Source organism: Pelmatolapia mariae, linkage group LG4 (assembly GCF_036321145.2).
Source record: "Pelmatolapia mariae isolate MD_Pm_ZW linkage group LG4, Pm_UMD_F_2, whole genome shotgun sequence".
Classification (NCBI taxonomy): Eukaryota; Metazoa; Chordata; class Actinopteri; order Cichliformes; family Cichlidae; genus Pelmatolapia; species Pelmatolapia mariae.
The window spans coordinates 10577824-10585114 of NC_086230.1; the positions used below are offsets into that span (position 1 = coordinate 10577824).

The following is a 7291-nucleotide window of genomic DNA, read 5'->3' on the forward strand; positions in this document are numbered from 1 at the left end:
ATATAAAACTAGGAATTACAAATAAATAACATGCAAAAATTTGTTTAAAATGTATGAAGTAAAAGAAAAAACGTTGTCAGAAAAATTCTGCTTCAGTACAGTAAGTATTTGTAGTTTATTACTTCCCGCCTGCGATGGTCAGTTATAATAAATTGCATCACAGCAAAGATTAGAATGACATTGAGTGGGATTCATCTTTACCTCATTATAATGAAAGACCAGACAGACAAAAGTAAACAAAAGTATATAAAACCTTTAATGAGTATGTATGTCAACAAAATTTTCAATAGGTTGTCACCTTTTTCTTTAGTTTCAATTGGTACAGGCCTGAGTTCACCCTCTCCTCCTGCTTGGTCATCTTCGTTCTCCAAGTCTTCAGGAACACCACCATCATCTGGTGGGTCACACAATGAAAAAGATCATTTTAAGTGAGCTTCAGTTCATGTCGTTACGGTGTGTTCACACCGAACGCGATAGAGGCGGCCAGAGCGTCAGGTTTACATGTAAAGTCAATGGAAAGAGCGCGATGACATGCGATTGCGCGTCCGGCGAAAATTCGGAAGCATATTTGCGTCGCGAAAACGCCAAAACTCGTGAAACGCGCATCAGTGTACCGCGTCTGGCGCGTTTGACTCGCGGAAAAAACCACGCGCGTGAGTTTTTGTGTTGCATTTTGTGCATACGCGTGTTTCGCCTCTACCGCTCGAGTTGGAAAAATTTGAACTCCAGCGTCAAATCGCGCCGCGTCAACCAATCAGGAGCCTGGTGACGTGGCTGTAACCAGGTCAAAGGGGCAGATCCAGCCAAAGCCCTTCATACTTCATTCAATATGGAGGGAAGGCTAATCAACGCCGTAGCAAACCACCCGGAGCTGTACGACACCAGCTGCTTTCTGTACCGAGACAGGAATATAAAGGACCGAGCTTGGAGGAAGAAATGTGAAGAGATCGGGCAACCTGGTAAGTTCATTCATTTCTCTTTTTACATTTTGCACTGACCCGGGGAAGCCGCACAAAAGCTAGCAAGCCACCGCTATTTTCCCACTGATGTACAAATACCGTTCTGCTTTTATGCATGTTGTCATATAGGAATATATTTTGTTTATTAATAAACAGCACACAGTGGTCCCGCTCATCCGTCACTGCCTCGCTTTTTCGCTGATTTTTTTATTGCACAGTACAGCATTGCATTCTGCAGCCTGATTGACAAATCTCCTCCGTGCTGTGTCTCCTGCGCTTGTCAAATTTATCATGTTTGGTTTTGATAACCATCACATCCAATAGATAAAACAGCACAAAAACACCCATAACTATGACCCTCGTTCGGAAATACACACCTGCACCGCGAGGGAAAAAGGCGCATGAAAGTGGCAGGCAGATGAAGACAAAACACGGCATAATAATACTTTGACGTTTTGAAATCTACAAAGGTTTGCACTTTGAGAATCAACTTGTGAGAACTGTGACTAATGTTCATGTGTGTGGGGAAAACAGTGTATAAAGTGCGTGGCGAGGGGCTAGTTATTCTGACACCCCTGCTGCAATAAATGAGGGACCACTGTATATACTTTCTCTATGACTATTGTTTAAAACCTGTTAACATTTAATATTGTCTTGATAGAGCCAGCTGATTCTGCAGCAGAGCATCACCTGTTGCTTCTCTTTGCTCCCCAGTCCCTGAGCTCCTGCTGCTGCACCCACAGGTATGCAATTGTAGCATCAGATGTACAGCACGCACTGATAGCTTTTTACTCGGTGGGATTCCCTTGTGATCACCTTTACTAAATATATACAACCAATCTGATTATATCCTTTTTTTTTTTTCTTTTTTTTTTACTTTTCAATGTTGAAATGAAAATCTAGCATCAGCCTTCTCTTTTCCTTGTGTTTTGTGCTGTTTTACAGGCCCAGAGAGGAGGACGGCTCCGAGGCAGATGAGGGACTGGTCCCAGGACCGTCCATCGGTGGTGGAGCTGGCCATCCTGGAGTTCCTGAAGAGGCCACGCCAGTCTCCAATGGAGCATTTCCTCCTCAGCCTTGTTCCTGCTCTGGAGAGCAGCTGGGTCCTTTTAATTCCTGTCTCTCTGTAAATACTTATATTTTATATATATATGTTTAATGTTTTTCTGTTTGAGAATTTTAATATTATTTCAAATAAATTTGTATAATGACTAATGTCTCAGTTCTACTACACAGCAAATGTTGGCACACGACTTGACACATGTAGAATTTATTTCATATTATACTAATGACAAAATATACTAATACAGTGGGATGCAAAGGTTTGGGCAACCTTGTTAATAGCCATTATTTTCCTGTTACAATAAAAAAGGTCAGTTAAATATATCATGCAGGAGACACACACAGTGATATTTGAGAAGTGAAAAGAAGTTTACTGGATTTACAAAAAGTGTGCAATAATTGTTTAAACAAAATCAAGCAGGTGCATAAATTTGGGCACCACAAAAAAAGAAATGGAATAAATATTTAGTGTATATCAATGTGTGTGTCTCCTATATGATATATGGGGTGCCTTTGTCTGGACGTGCTTCCCATCCAGAGCTCCACAGCAGAGAGGGAAGTTCCAGCGCTCCTGGAATCCCTCTGTGATGGACCGCCAGTCTCCAGGTGAAGGCACAGCCATGAAGTCGTCCACTACACAGTCCCAGATGGCCGTCGCTACCTGGGGGGTGATCTGGCACACCGTGGACACACCGACTCTGAAACTGAACGCGATGGTCCTGAAGGAGTCCCCGGTGGCAAGGGACCTGGACAAAATTGTTCAAAATTAGTATTATGTGTACTGCAGTTAAAAAATACATTATTCAAATTCCAAAATACCTTTGTGATGTCAGATTTAAATTACAAAACATAAATCTTACATAAAACATTATGTAATTATAAGGATAATTACATAACCCAGATAGCAAGACGACATTGAATCTATGTTGATTTTTCATCCGAACCGTCGTATATGGTCGGGGTTGAAATGCCAATGTTGTAACAACATTGAAATACTGTGGTAAACCGACGGTCTTACTATAGAGACGTTGTAACGATGTTGATTCACCGTTGTTTTTTTGTCATTGATATTTGATCTATTTATAGTCGACCAGGTGACAACAACAACGTCGAGAAAACGTCTATTTATAGTTGACGATCATTCGGCTCCGGTCACCATCAAAAACCATCGATTTGTAGTTGAGCATTAAATTGCATTGCAACTGATCGGGTATAAAGTACCAGAGAAAGTAGATTTATTGTTCATTTGTTATCAATGACTTGGTCTAGTTCACCAGCTTTAAAAAATCGTGTCTACGTGCAATTTATGTATAGTTGACCGGGAAATTAAAGCAGCGATCACTTGGACTATTCCGCAGCACCCCTCTCACATTGGTACATCCCCCCCCCAGGTATTCATTGTCTTCTACAGTAGAGCGGGACATTTAATTTACTCTCAGCGGAATTGACCGGAGAAGGCATCAGTTCATGCACTGCACTGGCCTGCACCACGATTAGTATAAGGTAAGAATGAATGATTTTTTTTTCCTACTCGGTATTTCCATGTTTGCATTTGAATAACATTAAAAAAAAACTCGTTAATGTTGTACATTAACGAGTTTTTTTTTTACTGTTATTTAAATTGTGTCTACTTCTTACAATCCGGCAACAAATAAACTGCACTGCGAACAAAGTATATCAACAAAGAAAACATTTTTGTTTCATAATTTCTTCGTTATATTCCCTTACAAAGCTAGCTTTAACGCTTCGAGGTTTCCTTTGTTCTTGCCGTCGCCTCGGCGCTTGACCCAGACTTTCGCTCTGTAGTTGCTTAGTACTACAAAAAATTCTAAATCTGTGATATATGATTGATAAACGTAAAGTTAACTGTATAAACGTGTTCAATGACTTTGTTACTTTTGATGATTGGAGAGCACTCGCTTCAATGCGCACACGAAAACTTTAGACTCAGTTTGAAAGCTCACGCAGCATGCCCACGTGACTGTACGTTGCACGCTCACCTAACTTTACGTTGCAGCGTACATGACTTTCCGTTTGTGCCTTGAATAATGAATAAGGCTACGTCCACACGTACCAGCGTATTTTTGAAACCGCTGATTTTTCTATGCGTTTGCACCTTTTGTCCACACGTAATGTATGTCTGGCCATACATTGTGTTTGTATTTCGAGGCACATTTCACGAAGCAGAACGCAGTCTTCAGAGATATCCACGTGAACGCTGTGATACGTCTGACCTTCAGTCCGAAGAAGAAACCCAGACCAGTCTTAAAAGAAAGCACAAGTAAAACCTTTTTATTCACAAACATATCTTTGATTGTTAAGAATTTATGATCTTGTCTTTTATACATATCTGTGGTGCTTGCATACTGCAATATCACCACATAATATAGTCCAAAAAGTGGAAGTTTGTAAACTTTTTAAAAATGCAAAGCCGTGTACACTTGTGCACTTCAAAAATTCATTGTATACTGTACCTTCTTGCACGTCTCTGTTTCCTGTGTGTGTTGTTAGAAATCAAACTAACTTTAGGAAACAATATGCCAAAAGCATATTTACAATTACTTAAGACCGTTTTTAATTTCTTTTCTTTAGACCAAATCCCCTGTACACATATACGGACTCAGAGGATGAGTTTTTTTGTGGGGAAAGCCTACAAAAAAACGGTTTCCCCAGGCCCCTCGAGTGAAAATACCAGGTAATAAAATACTGTCTAGTGTCTGTGTACATATCTGTGTCTGACACGAGGAAACTTTTTTGACAAGTTGTCTGTATTCTTAAATACTTAAAAAATTATCTTTTTCTAAACAGCCCTCATCACTCCGCAGTCTGCCCCCCAGCCCACTGATAGCAACCATCATAATGCCCCACCCAGCTTCCGGCACCTTTCGCCACTCCGGCACAAACCGACACAGCTTTGCGATCTCGCCAGCATGCAGAGTCTGATGTCTTCCCTATAGATGGTATGCTTTTAAAAAAGCTTTAAAGCTGCATCACAATGTCATTGTACTCTTATCTAAAAAAAAAAACCTAATTTATACTCCTGAATGTCATCTTGTTGTGATTTTTTTTTTTTCTGTAGATTCCAGAGACTCTGTGAGGCCACTATTACAAGGCAAGTTTGAAAATCTTGGAATTTCACAGTTTACATGGTATAACAAATATATGTGACAGGCAAAAACTAGTAAACACTTTTAGCAGTTACAAGAACTAACAAATGAATATCCAACAAAAGGGAATAGAAATACATTGCACTGCCAATACTTTGGTTTATTCTTTGTATGACTTGAAAATCAGGCTTTAGGGAAAACTAAATGACATGTTTCTATCATCAATTACATGAAGTAAACACACAGGCACTTGCATACACATTTAAGACATGAGACACGCTAATTCCATCTCATAAAATGTGTCTATAGGTGAGACGCTTTGCGTTGATTGGTGCTGCTGGACCACACTGGAGGTGCGAGTCCGCCGTGTAATGGTTTATGCCATTACAAAGGAGCTGGCCTCTGTACTCAACTGGACAGGGGAAAAAAAACCAAGGACCAGACAAAGCAAAAAAGGGCATTTAAAGAGACAGCGCCGTGCAGATGCATATTTGGTAAGTTTTAACATTTATTGTAATTTTATGAGCCTAAAGTGAACAATAAAGGGATCAATTGATGTGCTGGGTGCGTTTCACATTTCCTATGTCTGTTTTTTGCTATATTACTTTGTCTTTCTTAATAACAAGACTTTCATGTCCGGTTAATCTGGAGATGGAGTCTTTGGTCTTCGGCTTGTTTTGTCCTCGGGTTGTACACTTTGTACAGCCCGAGGACCCATGTTTTCTTTTTTTTTTTAAAGGATACACGGCACACCATGCTAAGACATATCACATTTTCAGCTTATAGCTCTTTGGGAATCAAATGCGGCAGTTTGCTGATTTCCGCCTGGTGACTTTCATGTTTATCAGCCTAGGAGTTTACATACTTTCTCCCTGCTGAAGACAATTAACAAGAGCTTATTCATGTGCTCTAATTCCCTTTTTTTGTGTGTGTGTCTATTTTTTGTCCTAGATGGCCTGGCGCAGCAGGTAGGGGCGAACTCTGTCTGAGTTGGTCTTTGCTCAAGCAGTCCAGAAATGGCTCAGATATGCTCCAGATCGTACGGGTGTTGCGCAGGACGCACATCATCCATCCCCATCCCGGAGTAAATAATAAAAAGTGACGTGAAACATAGAAATGTAAATAGGAAACTTTGTCTTTTAATAAAGTATTTTGCAAATGATACATGTCTATTGACCTTTTTTGGTTTTTTGTTTTTTTTCAATAAAAAGCAACTGTGCGAAAGAGGTGGAAAATCAATACCATAGCTCAACAGTGTTTCAATATCAGAATCTGACATTGTTTCAATGTCAACAGTGTTAGAAAATATAATGTCGAATCAATGTCAGGTTTCAACATTGATTCAACATCAAAACCTGACGTTGTTTCAACGTTAAAAATGGGTGCAAGAGTGATGTTGGGTCAACGTCACACTTCAACGTTGCTTCAATGACGTCGCCTGATATTGACTCAACATTGTTTCAATGTTTCCTTGCTATCTGGGAATATATATTAGATATAATATAAAACAGTCAGTTGTGTTTTGTTTTAACTTTCAAATATCATAATTTCATTGGTAGCAACTTTTACCACTGCAGTGAGCCAATGACTTATAATTCCTCAACATGTCAGTGAGGTAGGAATGAAGTAAGACATTAATAGAAATAAAGAGTTGTATGTTGAGATGTAGCCCTTTCCTTGCTTAAATCATTGTTAATATTTTTGAAAAATTAGCCTGTGATAAGACAGCTTATCAAGATAGAATATGCTAGATAGAACCATATAACTAAAGATGAACCAAACTGTTCATAATTTCATCTAGCTATCAGTTTTAAGAAATGCTGGTGACCCCTGTTATAGAGTCTGACAGCTGCAGGGATTATATACAAATATTCAACTATACCAGAATTAAACCAGGTGTAAATAAAAAAAAAAAAGGAGTATCACTACAAAGATTACCAACAGTGGTTCTCGTACCACAGTTTGATATCAGCAAACACCGAGAGCATACACTGATAGACACCACAGCCATGCTATCATTGCAAACACTGATAACAGCATAAATCGAATTAAATCGGGACTTGATGAGACCTTTCGAGTATCACTAGAAATATTATAAACAGTCGTCTCCATACCACAGTTTGCTATCAGTAAACACTGACGGCATTCACTGTTAGCATAGCA

At 39.5% G+C, this 7291-nt stretch overlaps 1 long non-coding RNA gene across 1 annotated transcript; it reads left to right on the forward strand.

The window, feature by feature from the left end:
- Positions 1-3414: 3414 nt before the first annotated feature.
- On the forward strand, positions 3415-6174 carry LOC134625302 (uncharacterized). The gene is made up of 7 exons (XR_010093713.2): positions 3415-3524; positions 4191-4302; positions 4614-4716; positions 4830-4981; positions 5101-5133; positions 5438-5622; positions 6080-6174. It is a non-coding gene; the product is annotated as an uncharacterized LOC134625302 (long non-coding RNA).
- Positions 6175-7291: the final 1117 nt, after the last annotated feature.